The sequence below is a fragment of the Capra hircus genome, chromosome 9 (genome assembly GCF_001704415.2).
Source record: "Capra hircus breed San Clemente chromosome 9, ASM170441v1, whole genome shotgun sequence".
NCBI lineage: Eukaryota > Metazoa > Chordata > Mammalia > Artiodactyla > Bovidae > Capra > Capra hircus.
In genome coordinates this window covers 10,238,073-10,260,399 of record NC_030816.1, presented here as the reverse complement: position 1 = coordinate 10,260,399, position 22,327 = coordinate 10,238,073, and the positions used below count along the sequence as shown (strand labels likewise).

Below are 22,327 nucleotides of genomic sequence, written 5' to 3'. Positions count from 1 at the left end.
AATATCAAACCCTCAGAGAAGCCTTTCTCCATGGCCCACACGGGGCCCACAATCACTCTAGAATATCACATGGTTACTCTGCTGGCCCTGATTACCATCTGAAATTGTCCTGCTTGCTAGTTTCCATCTACCTTCCCTCACTGGAATGCAAATGTCACGAGGCCAGGAACCCTTCTGGCCTCGTTCGCTGCTGTATCAGCAGTCTCATTAAAGTGGCTGATGTAGTAGGCCCTCAAATGCTTTGAATAAATATATTAATCAGTCAGTGTGAACACAGTTCACAAACCATTTTGCTTTGTTTCTCTGAGAAAAGCTTTGTAGAAAAGAGCAGAATTACAGTTCTATTTATTTAACCAGTGTAACCAACACGCACTCCCTTCAAACAGACTATATTCATAACGACTATTACATGCTTTAAAAGGCTTAAAAGACTCCCCTATGAATACTTATTAAAAAAAAACATGCTACATCCAATTATAATTTAAAAATTAGCTCAGTTTAAGCATTTTTATTAGGCATAACTACGTGATGTGGAAGATGCCATTCTAGCCCTTGTGAAAGGAAATCCACCAAGTATGATACTCCTACAGGTCTAATCTTTAAAAATTAATTAGGTACCAATCTCTGATTGAAGAAAAGTTTGCAAAGAGCCTTACTATACTTTATGCAGGGCTTCCCAAATGGTGCTCAGTTCAGTTCAGGCATGTTGACTGTTTGTGGCCCCATGGACTGCAGCACACCAGGATTCCCCGTCCAACTAGTGGTAAAGAAAACACCTGCCAACGCAGGAGACATAAGAGACTTGGGTTCAATTCCTGGGTTGGGAAGATCCTCTGGAGGAGGGCATGGCAACCCACTTCAGCATTCTTGCCTGAAGAATCCCACGGACTGAGGAGCCTGCGGGCTACAACCCACAGGGTCACAAAGAGTCGGACACGACTGAAGCAACTTAGCATGCACGCATACTTTCTGTGTATGTTTAGTTATATTTTTACTTTTGCTTTCTGTCTTTCAGTAAAAACTATAAAAATTAAAACTTTAAGATATAAAAAATCCCAGCATCCCATCAAAGTGAAAACAGGCAAATTTGATTTAATTTTGCTTTTTACTTTTGTATACATCTGTTGAAAACATCTTTGAATTCTATAAAAGTGGTATATTAACGTTCCTTGTAGCTTTAAATCCTGTGAGTTTTGTGACACATAAGCAGCGTGAAGAAAAGTAACTTAGAAAATAGAAAACTGTGAGCACATATTACAACTTAAAATGATCCATTCGTGAGCAGCTGGGATTCTATCGCGAGCATCACACTGTACAGAGCTATAACAGTGACCACTAAGCATATATCCTTGAGTTACAGATACCCATCCTGCCCCCAAAGCACATCTGGAAATAAAGACGGCCCACAGAGTATTCAAGATGAACATAATTATAGCAACTGACACCGACTTAGCAGTTAATTACTGCTAATCTGTGGCAGGCACTTCACTAAGCTCTTTTCCATGAATTACCTCATGCAATCTTCACAACCAGGCCTTGAAGCATGCATGCTCATGGAACCATGCACAAATGAACACTGCTGTCTGAGTCCACAGAGAGTCAAAGGGGCAATCAGGAAGAACTCCGGCAGGCTGAATCTTGGACCTGGTCCTTAATCACTATCACTATCTTTCTGAAAAAAATTTTTAAAACCATTTTATGACAATTACTTTACAATATTGTGATTTCTGCCAATTTCTGTATGGTTTCTGCCATACATCAACAGAACTGGCAATAGGTATACATATGTCCCCCTTCCCATTCCCCTCCCCTCTGAACTACTTTGTAATCACAGCTCTTAATTCTTCTGCCTGGCATATCCAACCTCTCTTTTTAAAAAGCCTGTTCAGGCTATCTAGCCTTTCTTGACTCTTTAACTCCCCCCAATTTTAGAAATATTTTCTTTTCCTATTCCACTTATTTCTTTAAAAAAAGAAAAACTATAATAATGTAATATAATAATAGTACCTCTGTTGGTCCTTCTAGACCTTGACTTAAGCACTGGGACTAAAGCTCAACTCTGAATACTCCAACCCAGCTCATTGCTTGATCTTGACAGTATTGGGGTTAAATTAAACTACAAGGCTAAATGACTACAAATTCTGATATAAAAGGGTTTTGTCTTGGTTGTTACCTATAAAACAGTGATTTTAATTCATTAAATGACTACAATGGAAGAGGAACTATAATACAGTACATAGTATATGTATGTACCTATATGTACTATATATACAGTGTATACAACAACTACACATGGTATGTACAATCTACTTGCCTGAGAAAACAATTTCAAAGAAGTAAAAATACACTCTCAATTGGGATTAAATCTTAGAGGTGCTACAGGTTTGAGTTTTGTGTCCAAAACCAGTATAGCTGTGGCTGTCCCCAAGTTAATGATATTCAGGGCTGATGGATTCTGCTGAATCAGAGGTATGTTCTATTTTATAAACTCTATTAATTTAAGCACCGAAAGGATGCTTTACAAGACCCAGTAAACACATTTATTTTGGTTCTCTTTTGTGAAAGGGAGATGTAAGTCCTTTAAGGGCTGTTAAGGAATTAACAGCTTACGGGCTGTTAAGTAAGGGAATAAAACGCTAGTTCAAAATGCTGGAAAAAAAGTATTTCAGAGAAATTTCTCACATTTCCTTGAAACCTGTGGGCATCACTGACAATTCAATTATCTATCCCATTCTAGTTTAGTCATATCATATTTGTACTAAACATATCTATAGAAAAGAAATGGTTGTGTTGATAATTGAAAACTCAGAATCTCAAACAACCAAATTTTGCTCTGGGGACTTATCGTTTGCTTTTTTAAAAATATACCCTTTTAAAGTTTAGCATTTGCTAATATTAAAATCTGCTGGATTTCTCTATTGATGGGGATGACAGAGAGGAAGAAAGGGTAATTTTTTAGGTGGCAAGGGTAAGTCAGCCTGAGGGTAAATGTCAGAATAATACACTTGCCAAGGCAGAAGACATAAGAGAGGCAGGTTTCATCCCTGTGTTGGGAAGATCCCCTTGTGGGCATGGCAATCCACTCTAGTACTCTTATCTGGAGAATCTCATGGATAGAGGAGGCTGGCAGGCTATAGTCCACAGGGTCACAAAGACGCAGACAAGACTGAAGCGACTTAGCATGCACACAAGAAAACACTGCTTGTTTTTTTATATATGAGAACAATAATGATAAAAATGAGAAGCTATTCACAATGATTTAAAAGAAAGATGTGAAACAAGGTGGACACCTCAATAATCTTTACAGTTCAATTAAATCCATCATACTAAGTTAATCGATTATTTCAAATAAAAATTTTTTAAGTTAGTAATTTAATAAGAATGTTCTCAGCATTAAAAGTTGGTGAACAATATGCCAGCAATTAACTTCACAATTCAACTTTAAACTAGATTGGTTTCCATACAAATTAACATAAAATCAGTAAACTACATACTAAACAAATTTTTCTGTAATGTATTTAAACTTACATGAGTATCGGTAAACAAATATTATAGCTTATACAAAAAGATGTCATTTTTTTTCCCAACCGGAAAAAATCCTATGCAGTAAGGTTTATTTTCCTTTGTGAATTTTATTGAAACTATTTCAAAAGTATAATCATGAAGAGTAAAACATACACTCATTAAGATGCAAATTTAACATATGCCTATGCATATAAAGGATAGGATCAAAGTACTACACAGGCACAAAGGTGCCAACCAATCATTTTACATAGAGGGACTTACGAAAAGGCTCTTGCGTTACACACAAGCATGAGCGTGTCTGTGCACATCTGTTTGCTCAAAGCTATGAAGGAATGGTGCTAGATAGTAAGTAGCCTTGCAGGTATTAAATTCCTCAATCAGTAAAGGAAAGAGACTAACACTACTCTGAAGGATATCAAGACACTTCACAGAGAAAAATGAGGTACTACCTTCAGCAGATTTGCCTTGTCTCTACACCTCTTCCAATATTTATTCCCTTTTGTGTTTTAATGTTGAGGTAAAAGCAGAACAACAGTATTGCTGACATATATGAAAGCACAAAACCTTGCTGAGGTATTACTACTCTACAAGAGAATTAACTCTAAATACCTTGGTAAATCCTGAAGCACTAAATAGAATCAGAGCCAAGATAAGATATGGCTTGATCTTTATTAAGAGTCTCTTCACAAAAATTTCCCTTGTGGCTCAGCTGGTAAAGAATGCGCCTGCGAAGTGGAAGAGCTGGGTTTGATCCCTGGGTTGGGAAGATACCCTGGAGAAGGGAACGGCTACCCGCTCCAGTATTCTGGACTGCAGTCTATGGGGTCGCAAACAGTCGAACACGACTGGGCAACTTTCACTTTCATTTCACTTACAAAAACTAAGTGTCCTCCAAAGCACTGATAAAATTATCAACCATTATTATTATTACTAGACTCTCCTTACTTTCAGTTTCACTATGTTGAATGTTTTTAGGATATCACTCCAATACAAGAACCCTGTCAAGCACTGCTAGTATTATTCTCTGAATGTCTTTCCCTTTTTTTTTTTTTTTTTTACTTTACTACTTAAGTAAAACAGCAGCAGCATCTTCCTAATCACACAAGCTCAAGCTTTGGCTTTATTCCCTATCCTTATATTCAAACCTATCAACAAATTCAGCTTTCTTTTTTTCCTTCAGCTGTGGTAGACAGGATCTTTCAGAATGGCCTTTTAACCATGCATGGCTCCTGAATAGTTTTCACTTGGACTATTACAATAACTATTTTTCACTACCTTCAGCTTTCTAAGAGCCAATTAATATACAGGAAGACACAGTTTCAGCATACTACTCCCTCCTGGAGGCTTAGAAAAGTAAGTTTATAAGCCATGAAAAGCACTTCGGTCCAGTACTCTCTCGGCATGCAGGAAGTACTCTTATCACTGCTACAATTGTGGCTTTCAATCAGTTAGAAAGCTAATGCAAGCTCTTACTCATACGACTACAGTCTTTTCATAAACTAGACCCATTCTTTCAATCTGATAATTCATACTTCTATGCTAGATAAGCAAAACCTAGTGACAAGGATTCTTTGCTTGACCAAACTTTGGTCAGGGTTCGGAAGCTTCTCCTAGGCCCATCTGCGCCTGTTCTTGGAGAATGTACTTTTTGACTGCTGTGTCAGCTCAACCAGAATCTCCCTCACCCTCAATAACCGGTCACCCTAAATATTGATCAAGATCCTCAACACCAACTGCTGGTCATCCTGGTCAGTCTGCAGCAAGAAGCCTGTTAGCTTGTGTGACTGGGAATATGCCGCTGCTGTTTCACTTCAGTTTAAAGTTAAAAAAAAAAAAAAAAAAGATGTTCAGAGAATAATAATAATAGCAGTGCTTGACAGGGTTCTTGTATTGGCGTGATATCCTAAAAAAATTCAACATAGTGAAAGTAATCCCCTCTTACCCTTCATGTTTTCTCTTAAGAGAGGTTTTCCATTCTATGACCTCCAGCTACTCCTCAGCGATAAAGTCCCATGCTGAGAGTTGAAGCCAATTTCTCTCCTTCACTGTAAAATCCCACTGCCTATGTGCTAAATCAACAGCCGTGTCCGATTCTTTGTGAGGGTATGGACTGTAGCCCGCCAGGCTCCGCTGTCCACGGGATTTCCCAGGCAAGAACACTGGAGCAGGTTGCCATTTCCTCCTCCAGGGGATCTGCGCGACCCAGGGACAGGACCCGTGTCTGTGATGCCTCCAGCACTGGCAGGCAGGTTCTTACCACTAGTGCCACTGGGAAGCCCCAAATCTCACTGCAGTTGCCCCCATATCTATGATGATGAGCCTGAATAAAGCTGGCCTTGCCATTTCAACAAGTATCATTGAATATTTTTTCCTTAACACTAGTCAACTGTTCAAGACTTGCTCCCTCCCACCTTGGTGGTTTTACAATACGATATTTCTTCTCTGGATAGGTCATGTGCACCTTTTCATCACCTAAAATTTTTCTATCAAACTATATTCAAAATGCTATGACTACACGATGCCTTCTGATCTAACCCTTCTGACCTGGCTCATTCTTTAATCAGCATCATTTGTTGATATCTGGAAACATGGCTTACATGACAGTACAGTATTTAAAAATGCACCTGTGCTACATTTCAAAAAGCTTAATGTCATTTTTTCAACTGTGGTAAAAATGCATAAAATTTATCATTTTAATGATTTTTAAGGGTACAGTTTAGTGTTGTTAAGAATATTTGAACTGTGCAATTCAAAATTTTTCATCTTGCATAACTGCAACTCTATACCAATTAAACAATTTTTCTCTAAAGATCATCTGACCAAGGTTTATTTCGAGGGTTTCTATTCTATTCCACTGGTTTCCAGTCTGTCTTTATGCCAGTATCACACTGTTTTGATTACTCTAGCTTTGTAATATGTTACAACGTCTTTTTAAAAAACTCCTTCTGCCTGAAACACTGAATCACAACTTAACCTGGTTAGTACCTACTCACTCTTCAGGCCTCAGATTTTACCTTCTTTGGAAAGTCTTCCCTGACCATTACACCTCTCCAACATTCAAATACACCATTCCTTCCTGTGGACTCCAACTACACACTGTATCTCCTCCATTACAGAACTTATGTTGTTTCACTGTAATTAAACTGTGACTCCCAGGGATGTTAATCCCTTTAATACGGTCTTTACCTATCATTTTAGCTTTTCCATTGCCAGCTCCAAGCAATGCTTGACCTATAGTAAATAACGAATAAATATTAAAAACTGAATGATAGTAGAATATACTCAAGTGGTAAAAAGAATAAGTCTAATTGATTTAGAAAATGTTCCCAAAATATATCAACTAAAAGAAATCAAAGTGCAGAATAGATAGTGTTTACAGAATGCGCTTGGTTGCTCAGTCACGCCTGACTCTTTGCGACCCCGTGGATGATAGCCCGCTAGGCTCCTCTGTCCATGGGATTCTCCAGGCAAGAATACTGGAGTGGGTCCCAACCTAGGGATCAAACCTGGGTGTTTTATTTCTCCTGAATTGGCAGCTGGGTTCTAAACCACTTGAGCCACCTGGGAAGTGCCCTGCTACAAATATACTTAACAGGAAATGCACTCCAGTCCTATTTGTTCTGTCGTCTCTCAAAAACTGCCAAGACTTGGTCAGAACAGAAAAACACATGACAGGCGGAAACTTTACTGTTTGAGCCACCAGGAAACCCTGTTTATATAGCATGCTTCAATTTACACACACACACACACACCCCCCCCAATGGGAAATACATATTCAAATAATCTGCATACATTTGACATAGCTTTGAAAGAACATATAAGAAAATAGTAAAGCTGATTATTTCCTGGAGGTCACACAGGAACTTGGGTGGATGGGGGCCAGGGAGAGGAAGACTTTTCACTGTATACTTTTTAAATGCTTTTAAAATCATATGATTTATTCCCTATTTGTGGCATTAAATAAGCTTAATTTTTAAAAAGGTACATGAATGAATAAAATCCCGGAGGAACATCAAAGAGCAGCTATGTGGTATGTGGCATTTTTACCCCCCTTAATCTCATAAGAAATAAGAAAATCAAAATGAACAGACTCTGTATCTTCAGTGTTACACGTGAATCTAGGGTCATCCCATCATTACCAAAGAACCACGGAGACTACGAATTTTGTTGATAAAGTACTTGCTCTGTTCAGTTATCTTCAAGTAGCATTTTAAGTTAATTTTGAGCGTTTGTTCTAAAAGCACAGCCATCTAAGAGTAAGCATGTACCACTTATCACTCAGCAACATGTTCGCACACTAGCTTTACAAGACGTGGTGGCCAGCTTCCAACATGGCCGCAACGATCTTCAAGCTCTTGTGCAGTCTCCTCCCACCGCTGGCCAGCATGAACAATAAATAGAACACTGCAGAAGTGAAAAATCAGGCCATGAAAGACACTCAGGCTTCTACCTTGATGTCTCTTGGATCACTTATTCTGGGGCAGGCTGACCTTTAAGCCAAGAGGACATTCAAGCAGCCCTGTGGGGAGGCCACCGTGGGGAAGAACTGAGGCTTCCCTTCAACAAGCAAAAAGAACTTCCCAGTGTGTGGCTGAACCACTTTGGAAGGCCAATTAAAGCTTTAGATGACTGCAAACCTTTAAATGACTGGTTCTCAAACCAGGACCTCAGACACAAGTCATTCCCTTATCCCTCCTGAGATTTATATTGTTCTTTTAAATCACTACATTTTGAGATAATGTTATGTAGCAACAGAAAACTAAAGTTTATTCTCAAATTAAAAAATTTCTTTTTAAAATCACAACCTCTGTTAACTTAGGACATTTTAAAAAGTAGTTATTAGGTCACATAAAATAGGCAGCCTCAAATTATAGAATCAGCTAGGCTTGGAGAACAGTTCTTTGAAAACAGATTCCCAGTAAAATGCTAGTTGCCGTTAAAAAAAATGTTGCTAGGACCCCTCATTCAGGTGAACTCTTGACTAAATCTGGTGGTAACACTTATGGAACTGTGGTTTACAATACGGAAGTTACTTAAATATTTATTTTTATTCCAAAAGGACAGACATTTTACCTTTAAAGAAAGTACTATATTTCATTTTTTTCCTCAGGAGAAAAAATCTGTCAGGAAACTTTAAAAGTTTTTTAAGATTCAAAAAAATCTGTCAGGAGACACACTGTTAACATCATTAAATGACCTTACTATCCAAGGCAATCTACAGAGTCAATGCAATCCCTATCACAATACCAATGGCATTTTTTACAGAACTAAAGCAAATAATTTTAAAGTTTGTATGGAAACACAGAAGACCCTGAAGAGCCAAAACACTCTTGGGAAAGAACTGAGCTAGAGGAATCATGCTCCCTGACTTTATACTATATTACAAAGATACAGTCATCAAAACAGTATGTTACTGGTATAAAATAGACACCTAGATCAACGGAATGGAACTGAAAGCCCAGAAATAAACCTATGCATTTATAGTCAATTACTCTATAACAAAAGAAGCAATAATATACAATGGAGAAAAGACAATATTTTCAAGAAGTGGTGTTTGGGAAACTGGACAGCTATATGGAAAAGAAAAAAAATTAGAACATTCTCTTAACACTATATATAAAAATAAACTCAAAATGGGTTAAAGACCTAAATGTAAGACTGGAAACCATAAAACTCCTAGAGGAGAACCTAGGCAGCACATTCTTTGACATAAACTGTAGAAATATTTTTTTGCATCTGTCTCCTAAAGCAAAAGAAGCGAAAGCAGAAATAAACAAATGGGACCTAATGAAACTGAAAAGCTTTTGCACAGCAAAGGAAACCATCCACAAAATGAAGACAAACTATAGACGGGGAGAAATTATTTGTAAACGATACACCTGATAAGGAGTTAACATCCAACACATATCAACAGCTCGTATGACATCAAGAAAAAACCACACAGGTAAAAAATGGGCAGAAGAACTGAACAGACATTTTTCCAAAGAGGAAATGCAGATGGTCGACAGGCACATGAAAAGATGCTCAACGCTGTTAATCATCAGGGAAATGAAGATCAAAACCACAATGAGATTATCCCTTCACTCCTGTAAAAATCACTTTCATCAAAAAGAACACAAATAATAAACACTGGTGAGGATATGGAGAAAAGGGAACCCTTACTCACTGTTGGTGGGAATGTAAATTTGTGCGGCCACTATGGACAACAGAATGGAGGGTTCTCAAGAAACTAAAAATAGAACTACCATCAGTTCAGTTCAGTTCAGTCGCTCCATATGACCCAGCAATTCCACTCCTGTATGTATCTTCAAGAAACAAAACCACTGATTCAAAAAGATACATGTACCCCAATGTTCATAGCAGCATTTACAACTGCCAAGATATGGAAGCAACCTAAGTGTTCATCAACAGGTGAATGGTTAAAGAAGAAAGAAGAGTGTTATTTGCTCAGTCATGTCTGACTGTTTGTGACCCCACGGACTGTAACCTGAAAGGTTCTTCTGTCCATGGAATTCTCCCGGCAAGAATATTGAAGTGAGTAGCCATTACCTTCTTCAGGGGATCTTTCCCATCTAGGAATCGAACCCATGTCTCCTGCATTATAGACAGACTTTCTACCACCTGAGTCTCTAGGAAAGCCCTGGTTAAAGAAGATGTGGGATATATACACAATGGAGTATTACTCAGCCACAAAAGAGAATGAAATTTTACCTTCTGCAGCAACATGGATGGATTTGGAGGGTGCTGGGCTAAGTGAAACAAGTCATAGAAAGACAGTACTATGTAGCACTTACATGAGGAATCTATAAAACACAACGAACTAATGACTGTAGCAAAAAAGAAGTCAACTCACAGATAACAGAGAACTAATGGTTACCAGTCGGGAGAGGGGGAGGGGAGTGGCAATACAGGCAGAGGCAGGAAATTTAAGAGGTACAAACTAGTAGCTATGGCATAATCAACAAGGATTTATTGTACAATATGTAGAATATATTAAATATTTTTAAATAACTATAAATGGAATATAACTTTTAAAAACTGTGATTCACTATATCATGCACCTGTAACTTATATAATATTGTACATCAACACTACTTCAATAAAAAATAGAAATAAATACAAAAAAATTGAGACACATTGTAAGACATGATAAGCATGTATGAAAAGCCACTGGGTCAAGTGATAACTCAGCATCATGCTGAATATAAGCAAAAAGTCTAACTGCAGACTGGGGTGGCATTTGTGGTATAAAAACACAAAATTCCAGGGAATTCCCTGGCGGTCCAGTGATTAGGACTCTGTAAGGGTCCACTGCAAGGGGCACGGTTTGATTGCTGTTTGGGGAACTAAGATGCTGCATGCTATGCAATGCAGCCAAAAAATGAATAAATAAAACCAGAATAACCAAAACTCCAGCCACCTGGAAAATATAATGGCAGTAACACATATCTTGAGAGCTGTGGCTGATATTTCACAGTACCTTTCATAATATAACAGCACAAACAAAACCACCTGGAAATATAAGCGTACAATGGAGTTTATGTATATAATGCAAAGGACCAACCTGGTGTGCTTTTGTAGTTTTTCAGACTATAGTCAACTGTCACTTTTAAATGATAACAGTTTATCTACACTGCTTCTATTATGCTGCTTAATTTTATAGTACAGACACAGAAAAGAAACTTCCTGCTTGGGTGAAGGCTCTTTTATGAAATAAAAATATTCATCCAAAGTGCTCTTGTCTTATTTTCAAATTGACGTTGTACTTCAGAACTTTCAATTAACAGTGATCTGACCTCTGACTGAGCACCAAGTTATTGTTCTGATAAGCCTAGTATCACCAGTCAGGTAAAGCAGTTTTCGGAAAACAGTAGTACCAAACTAAATAAGTCTATTCTCCTGAATTTGTTGTTCATGAACACAAAACTCTGGCAATTTAAACACTGAGTGTGTCACACACATCTATGCCGCCACATAACCTCACCTGTTGAGATGCACAGTGTCCTCTACAGAACAAGAGCAGGGAATTCCTTTCCTTGCCTCTTCATGTAAAACTCCATACAAGAGGAGACTTTCTCATTACCTCAGAAGAAGAGAGGCTGGAAATGTCTTCTGCAGGATGGAAATATAAAGCTACAGCTCAAACAAGGAAACTGACGAGAGAAAGCAGCAGAGGAGACCACAGCCTAGTATAAGTTTATTCTCTCATCTATTCTTACAGGAGTTTTGCCAGACAAACACATTATTAACATTTCATCACTCCTCAATCAACAATCATCAGTGCATCATATAAAACGCTTTCATGGTGGTGGTGTTTAGTTGCTAAGTAGTGTCCAGCTCTTCTGCGATCCCATGGACTGTGGCCTACCAGGCTCCTCTGTTTGTGGGATTTCCCAGGCACGAATACTAGAGTTGGTTGCCATTTTCTTCTCCAGGGGATCTCCTCAACCAGGGATAGAACCCATGTTTCCTGTATTAGCAGGCAGATTCTTTACCACTGAGTTACTAGGGAGGCACCATAAAGGGCTTTAACTGGTTTTAAATTGAGATTTATCTCTCTATTCAAAGGTTTAGCTTAAAGCTAATGTACCATATTAACAAAAAGGTATTTTATTTATAAAATTAACATTACTAACATAGACATTTTTTAAGAAAACTGACATCTAATTCAAGTATGATCACGATTAACTTTAAAAACACAATACAAAGACAAAACTAAGTGCACCTTTTAACTTGCAATTGAGGCTTTATTTTCCAATTCTTTCACCAATAAAATTCTAAGGGATTCTCAGGCCCTTAATCCAGTATCTCCCCAATTTTGCCCACCAATCAGAAGGGAGAAGATTTTATGGTGCCCAAGGACAGGGTTAAGTGACACTGAATCAGGTGAGGAAGTCATTCTCCCTTCCTTCTTTTTCAGCTCCTCTGACTACTTCAGGATGTCTCAGATACCTGTTTTTTATTTATGGTGGTTACTTCAAGTTTCCTTTAAAAATTATGTTAATTCCACTGATAAATATGAAATAAGTATACAGAAAGTATTCACTGGAAGGGATGATGCTAAAGCTCCAATACTCAGGCCTTTTGATGCAAACAACTGACTCATTGGAAAAGACCTGGATGCTGGGAAAGCCTGAAGGCAAAAGGAGAAGAGGGTGGCAGAGGATGAGACGGTTAGTAGCTATCACGTGAATTTGAGCAAACTCCAGGAGATAGTGGAGGACAAAGAAGCCTGGCGTGCTGCCATCCATGGGGTCACAAAGAGTCAGACAGACGTAACCACTGAACAACACAACAAATACAGGATGTATGCAGACCTGGGTCAAAAGTTTGAAGATGATATAAGAATGATTTAATCAAGTTTGAGAAATACCACACTTATCCATTTGATCAACAAATATAAGTGCTTACTATAAGCATGCCATTGGTTTTGCCATCATGAAGGATAGAAAAAAATGTTCAAAGAAATGTAAATCTGAAAGTCAGAAAGAAGGCAAAAAAGATTCACAAAGTGGCACTTGAGCTAGAACTTAATAGTTATGATTTACACATGTAGCAACAGGGAGACATTCAAAGAGAACAAAGACATAACAATACAGGCCTCAGTGGTGGGTGAATGTTCCAAATCTTGATTGTGGTGGTGGTTACATGAGTGTGTATGTAATGTACACATAAAAGGAGTGCACATTATTACACGTAAATTTTTCCTTGGTAAGTGAGATGCTGTATCTTTGACCTATGCAATGAACAGTCATTGAGGCTTCAGGCTTGGATATCTTGGGGAAGGGGAGGTGAACACAATACAAGAAGGGAAATCCCAATTTGGCAAAGGGGATCAAAAGTACTCACTTGCATACAATACATTTTCAATAAAAGCTGTACACAAAAATAGCAGTCCATACTTCCACAGTACGTAAACCGAGAACTTGCAGATGTAAAGGCTGGATTTAGAAAAGGCAGAAATTGCCAACATCTGCTGGACCACAGAAAAAGCAAGAGAATTCCCCCAAAAACATCTGCTTCATTGACTACTAAAGCTTTTGACTGTGTGGATCACAAAAAACTATGGAAAATTCTTAAAAGAGCTGGCAATACCAGACCGCCTTACCAACCTGCTGAGAAATCTGTATGCAGGTCAAGAAGCAACAGTCAGAACCGGATATGGAACAACAGACTGGTTCCAAATAGGGAAAGGAGCACATCAAGGCTGTATTTTGTCACCCTGCTTATTTAATTTACATGCAGAGCACATCATGAGAAATGCCGGGCTGGATGAATCACAAGCTGGATCAAGACTGTGGGGAGAAATATCAATAACCTCAGATAAGCGGATGACACCACCCTAATGGCAGAAAGCGAAGAGGAACTAAAAATAAAAAGCCTCTTGATGAAGGTAAAAGACGAAAAGTACAAAAGCTGGCTTAAAACTCAACATTCAAAAAACTAAGTTTATGGCATCTGAAACTAAGTTTATCCCATCACTTCATGGCAAACAGATGGGGAAAAAGTGGAAACAGTGACAGACTTTATTTTCTTGGTCTCTAAAATCACTGTGGACAATGACTGCAGCCACGAAATTAAAAGATGCTTGCTCCTTGAAAGAATATCTATGACAAATCTAGATAATGCATTAAAAAGCAGAGATATCACTTTGCCAACAAAGGTCCGTCTAGTCAAAGCTATGGTTTTTCCAGTAGTCATGTACAGATGTGAGAGTTGGACCAGAGAAGGCTGAATGCTGAAGAACTGATGCTTGCGAACTGTGGTGCCAGAGAAGACTCTTGAGTCTCTTGGACTGCACGGAGATCAAACCAGTCAATCATAAAGGAAATCAATCCTGAAGATTCATCGGAAGGACTAATGCTGAAGCTGAAGCTCCAGTACTTTGGCCACCTGATGCAAAGAGCTGATTCACTGGAAAAGATCCTGATGCTGGGAAAGACTGAAGGCAGGAAAAGAAGGTGGCAACAGAGGATGAGATGGTTGGATGGCATCACTGACTCAATGGACATGAGTTTGAGCAAATTCTGGAACATACTGAAGGACAGGGAAGCCTGTTGTGCTACAATGCAGTCCTTGGGGTCACAAAGAGACAGACTTGACTGAGCGAGTGAACAACAACTACTACTTCTACTTAAGAGTTTCTTCTCAGAAAGAGAACTTACAAAAATTATGGCCTGCCTATTAAATGCACCGTGCCTCATCCGCTCAAACAAAAGAGCACATTAACACATTAGCAGTACTCACCCCTAACAAACTAACAAGGAATAGACAGAAGCAGCCATACTAGTTGCGTGCTGCTGACACCGGACAGAATTTAACAAAAGAACTGCAGATTGTATTCAACACTTACATCTTGTTCCTAAGCAATTTAGAAATAACCATCTTAGAGTTTACATTGTAACCTTTAACTTTTTCCAGAGATCTAGCTCTTAAAATTATTTAGTTATTAAGTACATTTCACGTGGTTTTTGTCACATTTCATAGTTTTTAAGAATACGTACTAGAAAGGGTAATCATAGTAAAAACAATGCCATTATCAACAAGGCTTTACTTATCAAAACTTTATAATGCCACTTTTAATAAGATCAATAACTTAACCATAAAATCAAATTCCAAAATGAGGTAATTATCGTTATAGAGAAGCATCAAGAGGCCAGAAAAAAGAAGATGCCCTTCTGTCGTAAATTAATGCATTAAAGCTCACAGTAACCTATGTGAATCCTTGTTACAGTACTAAGGTAAACAGAAGCCTTTTGGTCTAGTGAGTTGGGATTTGACCTGCATGCTCTCGCAAGCTTAAGCTGAAGGCCACAGAAGCATATAATGTAGGAAATTTTAGAGATGAAAGGGGACTCTGCTCAACTACGGTAATTTTCAAATGGGTATTCTACGTAATTATACTCCAGGAGATGTAAACATGTTGGCCATGATAAAAGCCACCCTCTGGCCACCTAAGTTTGAGAAATGCTTCGATAACCTTTCCCTGGAAGCTTCCCCTCTGGAAGTTTCTGTGTGTATTAGCACAGTAGAGCTAGGAGTCTTGTGGTTGGTTCTAAGAAGTCTTGTGGTTAAAAGCAAATGAAAAGTTAAGCCTGATTTAAACCAATGTCCTTCCATACTGAGTTTGCCTGGTGGCTCATAAGGTAAAGAATCTGCCTACGGTGCAGAAGAAACAGGTTTGATCCGTGAGGTGGGAAGATCCTCTGGAGGAGGGCATGGCAATCCACTCCAGTATTCTTGCCTGTAGAATCCCTAAGGACAGACGAGCCTGGCGGGCCACAGTCCAAGGGGTTGCAAAGATTCAGACACGACTGAGCAGCTAAGTACAGGACATGCACGCTCCCATTTTATTTGCTACAGAACTCTGTTTGGAGGCTGTAAGGGAAAACAGTTTGGAAAACTCTGATTCTATGAAATTCTCTTAGATGACAAAACTGAGGCCTAGAGAGATAACACCCGGTCAGCAGAACAAAGGTCTTGAATGAAATCTCTCCTTCCCAGGCCACAGAGTTCTTTCCCGTAGTTTACCTACCAAACAGGACTTCTTCGACTGCATATACTCAAACATTTAATTGTCTGCCCGCAATGCAGGAGATCGAACCGGGTTCGATCCCTCCGTTGGGAAGATCCATGGAGAAGGAAACAGCAACCCACTCCAGAACTCTTGCCTGGAAAATTCCATGGACTGAGGAGCCTGATAGGCTACAGTCCATGGGGTCGCAAAGAGTCGGACATGACTGAGCGACTTCACTTTCACTTTATATTTACATTTTGGTTACACTATTACATTTCCAACCCACTCCAGTACTCTTGCCTGGAAAATCCCATAGACGGAGGAGCCTGGTAGGCTGCAGTCCATGGGGTCGCTAAGAGTCGGATACGACTGAGCGACTTCTCTTTCACTTTTCACCTTCATGCATTGGAGAAGGAAATGGCAACCCACTCCAGTGTTCTTGCCTGGAGAATCCCTGGGATGGGGGAAGCCTGGTGGGCTGCCGTCTCTGGGTCGCACAGAATTGGACAGGACAGAGGCGACTTAGCAGCAGCAGCAGCAGCATTACATTTCCAGGTTTGTGTATTAAGTTAGATATTTTTACTTCTTACAATCTAGTCTCTGGCTCCTAATAATCAGGGTCACCCGGAGATCTGCTATTGTCTACTAAATTCTGGGGAATGATTTAGCTCTGAGCAGCTGAAAGTAATCATTTTAAAAGAAAGCATTTGTATTACAACTGGTTTTAATTTACTCTAGTTATAACTCCTGTCAGCTCAAGGAAATCGCCGTTGTTTATCAGGTGAACAGTCAGCACATAAAACTGACATGTAATCAACAGCAAAACACAAGACATAATGTCTACATCAAGACAGCCAACAACATCAAAACTGAGGGATCTTTGTCTTTCTACAGTTCAGGGCTTACTTGTCAGGCAAAAACTTCAGTTTCCTATCTTTTTTGTATTTATTTTAAAAAATGTTTTGACTGCTTTACAGTCTCCAAATCAGATTTTTCCCATCTTTCTTTCTCAACCCCACAGAACTCTGAAAGTGTAGGAATAACCAAAACACAATGTACTTGGCTGTAAAAGAGTAGTTGTGCGCTACTCCCCTTCCCTCCCCTGGGTAGGCGAGAATGAAGGAAAACTAACAAGTGACTATTGTTATGGTGCAACTTTAAAAGGCTTGGGAATCAAAGGTGATGCCTATTAACAACTTCCTTATGACTAATGTGACTTCCTCTAATAAACTTCTACACTCCTTTCCAGCCCCCACCCCCTACATGGACTATTAACCAGGGCGGGCATTCTCGTCTCTTCAATCATGAACCCCCCCTAGATGCAAGAGACAGTATGATGTTGCCTCGATTCCAACAAAGAAGTGAGTCCGCGCGATCTGCTCACACAGGTGCGACCGCCGCCCCAACCCCGCGTACCGCGCGCCCCCTGCGCAGGAGGCTCGGCCCGGCCACCCGACGCCCCGGCCCCGCCTCCGGCCCCCGGGGCCCCTGCCCGCCCTCGCGCCGCCGCCGCCGCCGCCGCCCGGCCCCGGCCCGCCAGTCCCGCCTTCCTGGAAACCGCGGGGCGGCCGGCCGGCGGGTTTCGCGGCTTCCAGGCGGGGCTCGGGCGGCAACACCCCCGACGCTACCGCAGGCGGACCCACCGGGCGTCCCAGCGGCTCAGGGACGAGCCGGGCGGAGGAGGCCGCTCCGGGCCGGAGGCCCGGCCTCGCAGCCGCGCTGGGGGAGGCGGGGCGGGGACGCTGTTACCTGCCGGGGGCTCGGCCGCTCCTGCCGGCGCCGCTCTCCTGGCAACCGCGGCAGCGACACGGAGGTCGGGAGCCAGACGGCCTAGTGACAGCTCCCAGTGTGCACCGCGCCCGCGCCCACGCCGGCGTCGACGTCCGCGGCCCTCCATCCCCGCCCCCGGTCCGTTCCTCGCCTCCCGGCGCTCGCTGTCGCCGCAGCGCCCTCAAGCGGACTGTCGCGGAAGCGGTCCATCGCCACCAATGAACGGAGTAGACCTGTAGCCGGTGTTTTCCATTCGCCGGTGCCAGCCTCATCAGGATGGATGGAGAGATGGAAGGGATGCTAGGAGTTGGAAATAGCTTTTAAATATTCTTCAAGTAATGATTTAAGTGTTTATTTAAATTGTTTAACTGATTCCTCAATATTTCATGTGAGGACCTCCAAACCTAGAGAGGTTAAAAGACTTGGGAAGTTAGAAAGCAAATAGTTGCTATCACATTAGGAGCTCTTCTGATTGCAGAACTCGAGAATCACGTAGTTACAAGGAGAGCTGCACCCTGGTGCCTAAAGTGTAGGGTCAACATGGTTTCTTTTGCAAATGTGTGACTATATATCAAATATAACAATTCTTAAAAATAATCAAACATCAATTGTGAAGAGAATGCTACATTAAGAATGTCACATAGGGAGTTCCCAGGTGGTACAGTGCCTAGGATTCTGTACTTTTACTGCAGTGATCCAAGTTCAAGCCCTGGTCTAGCAACTAAGATCCTGCAAGAGGCCCAGTGCACACACACACACACACACACACACACACACACACCAGAAAAGAAAAGAAAAAGAAAGAATGTTACATATTTCAATATATGTTACTACTTGAGCACTTAATAGCCTTGAACATTAAAGGTGGAAGATAGGAGGAGCCAAAATAGTGGAGAAAAATAATAAATTAGTATAGCATATATATATACATAAGGAAGAGAAAAGAGTTTTGTTTAAGCCACATTGATGACCATAACCTCGGAGAGACAGATTCAAGAATCACTTGAATTATATTCCACTGGACTGCAAAATGGGGGTGGTTTATAAAGGCAGAAGGCCCCCAAATCATAAGATATTTGTCAATAATTAGGATTGGAGCTGGCAAAAAGGGTGCTTGTTATGTGAGGGTTGACTGAAGTCTGAAATGGTTACATAGTTACAAGAGGAGAGCTTGAGATTATAAATTTGCAACTGGCAGCTGCTAGCAGCAAGGCTTAGGTGTCCTTGGATGTGATACAGTTCAGAAAATTTCTCAGTAATACAAGCACATGTCTGAAACCATGTTCATGGTGGCCACCTGGATCCCTTTGGAATGTCTGAACCACAAATCCTCAATTTTTTAATGCATTTTTTACTTTAATGGTTGAAGTAGATGTATGATGCTTTTTTTTTTTTTTTTGGCTATACCAGTTAGCACTTGGGATCTTAGTTCCCTGCCCAGGGATTGAACCTGTGCTCACGGAAGTGGAAGCAGTCTTAATGACTGGATAGCCAGGGATATCCCCAGTGCATATTTAATAGGCCACAAATAGGCGGTTTTGGTTAGCCTAAAGTTCCAGTTAAATCATGTATAAGCCAGCATGTTTCTTAATATGTGAAATTTTCTTCCATCAAGACCATCATATTTTGTCATCACTGAGATGAAATAGCAGTAAACTTCTTCTAACTGCGCTGTTACCTTCATCCATGATTTTGAATTATTCTGATGGATACAGGAATTTGTGAGGCAAAACAATAAACTTTAATATCTTCAAATATGGATTTTAGGAAAAAATGTCATAAACTAGTATCAGAATATGACTTTATTATTTGCTTACAAAATACTCAAATTAACATGTTCAGTGTGTAATAATTATGACTTCAAAATGATAAAATGGAAAATCAATAAACATCAATACAATTTTCTACATACAAGTAATTATTGTTTGTTTTTTTGTTTAAGCCTCTTGTTTTAAAATAATTATTATAATTCTACCTTGGCCTTACATTTTAATATTTTCCCATGATGAATACTTACGTTTAGAGAAGGAAATGGCAACCCACTCCAGTGTTCTTGCCTGGAGAATCCCAGGGACCGGGGAGCCTGGTGGGCTTCTGTCTATGGGGTCGCACAGAGTTGGACACGACTGAAGCCACTTAGCAACAGCAAGTACTTCCATTATACTAGATCGTTTACTGGGTCAAACGTTCCAAAATCATCTTCCAGTAGTGAGACAGGCCTGGGACCTGGGATCCTTTGCTGCAGTAATGCAGTGTTTGCACCTGGGCACACCTCTCCTCCAGCAACAAAATACAAACTATATGGGACTAAAAGTAGCTGTGTGCATGGGCAGTTAGGGCAAATTCTGGACAAAAGATACAAAGAGACCAAAAAGTGGGAGACCACTCCCTCTTCCTGCAACAGGGGGCCCAGTACAGCCTTGCCTGGATTTCTTGTCTGGCCTCAGGTCAATTCCTATTCAGTAAGGAAGCCAAGAACCCTGGCCAGTAACAGTAACAATGAGATTACAGATTTCTCTGAGTCAGTTTTTACTTTTGCAAAAGTCAAGAGTAGGAATGTACATATAGAGTCATTCTCATCTTCCTCTTTTCAAAAGTTACAGGAGTGCTTATGGAGAGAGTGCAGAGAAAAGAGAACTCTTGCACTCTTGGAGCGAATACACATTGATACAATCACCACGGAGAACAGTATGAAAGTTCCTTAAAAAACTAAAAACCACCAAATGACCTAGCAATCCCGCTACTGGGCATATATCCTGAGAAAACCATGTATCCTAATGTTCACTGCATCGCTATTTACAAAAGCCAGAACATAGAAGCAATCTAAATGTCCATCTACAGATGAATGGATAAAGGAGATGTACATGGCACCCCACTCCAGTACTCTTGCCTGGAAAATCCCATGGATGGAGGAGCCTGGTGGGCTGCCATCTATGGGGTCGCACAGAGTCGGACACGACTGAAGCGACTTAGCAGCAGCAGCAGTACACATATATGACGGAATATTGTTCAACCATAAACAGGAATGAAAGTGGGTCATTTGTAGTGATCTGGATGAACCTAAAGTCTGTCAAATAGCATGGAGTCAGAAAGAGAAAAATACTGTGTATTAACACATACATATGAAATCCAGAAAAATAGTTCTGATTAACCTATTTGTAGGGCAGGATAGAGAGGCAGACATAAGGAACAAACTTGTGGATATATACATATATATATGTATATATATATTATGTAAGGGCTTCCCTGGTAGCTCAGCTGGTAAAGAATCTGCCTGCAATGCAGGAGACCCTGGTTTGATTCCTGGGTTGGGAAGATCCCCTGGAGAAGGGATAGGCTACCTAACTCCAGTATTCTTGGGTTTCCCTGGTGGCTCAGATGGTAAAGAATCTGCCTGCAATGCAGGAGACCTGGGTTCAATCCCTGGGTTGGGAAGATCCCCTGGAGGAGGGCATGGCAACCTACTCTAGTGTTCTTGCCTGGAGAATCCCCATGGACAGTAGAGCCTGGTGGGCTACAGTCGATGGGGTCACAAAGAGTCGGACATGACTGAGCGACTAAGCACAGCACAGTATATATTATGTAAATGTGACTCTCTCTCTCTATATGTGTGTGTGTGTGTGTGTGTGTGTATGCGGCTTCCTGGATGGCTTAGTAATAAAGAATCCTCCTGCAATACAGAAGATGCAGGAGACGCCACGGGTTTGATACCTGGTTCAGGAAGATCCTTTGGAGGAGGGCATGGCAACCCACTCCAGTATTTTTGCTTGGAGAATCCCATGGACAGAGGAGCCTGGAGGGCTACAGTCCATGGGGTTGCATAGAGTGGGACATGCCTGAAGCCACTGAGCGCACATGCACACATGCATATATATTTCGTGGGGTTGCAAAGAGTTGGACACAACTGAGCGACTAACATACACACACACACACATATGCTATCTTGTTTTTGATGATACAACATATAACTAGTGGGAAGCAGCTGTATAACTGTATAGCTAGTGGGAGCTTGGCTCAGTTCTCTGTTATGACCTAGAGGGGTAGGATTGGAGGGAGACTCAAGAGGGAGGTGATATATATATATATATATACACACACACACACACACACACACACACATACACATATAGCTGATTCAGGTTGTTGTTCAGCAGAAACGAACACAACATCATAAAGCAATTATACTTCAATCAAGAAAATAAAACAGCAGAAACAAAAGAACACAGGTTATGGGAATGCTTAATCCTGAGCTTCATGACACTGGATTTAACCACACTCTCTCTTGTGCATAGACAACAGAGAACTTCTCACAGTTTCGCAACCCTTTCCATTCTGGAGCCTTTTGGTCTAAATTGAAAAGCTGCAGCTAAGTCAGTCCTGGACATTTGTTCCCTCAAGACAGAGGAGAACTATCAAACACAGACCAGGACTTAGAAAAACAAAACCAGAGAGACTTTAGTTCATTAAAACAAAACCAAAATCAAGATAAAGTGCGCTTGGGGTGGGGAATTGGGC

The 22,327-nt window shown here is 40.6% G+C and overlaps 1 protein-coding gene across 5 annotated transcripts in view; it reads right to left on the bottom strand.

Annotated features, from left to right (window-relative positions):
* The window catches only part of DOPEY1 (dopey family member 1), a 114,402-nt gene extending 96,500 nt beyond the window's left edge, over window positions 1-17,902 (bottom strand). For 4 of the 5 annotated variants that reach the window (XM_018052920.1, XM_018052923.1, XM_018052921.1 and 1 more), the window contains exon 1: window positions 17,792-17,902. The gene's annotated coding sequence lies outside the window, so the exon portion shown is untranslated. Of the gene's footprint in view, window positions 1-1,511; window positions 1,657-17,791 lie in introns of those variants that run through there. The other variant, XM_018052919.1, reaches the window with a different exon arrangement.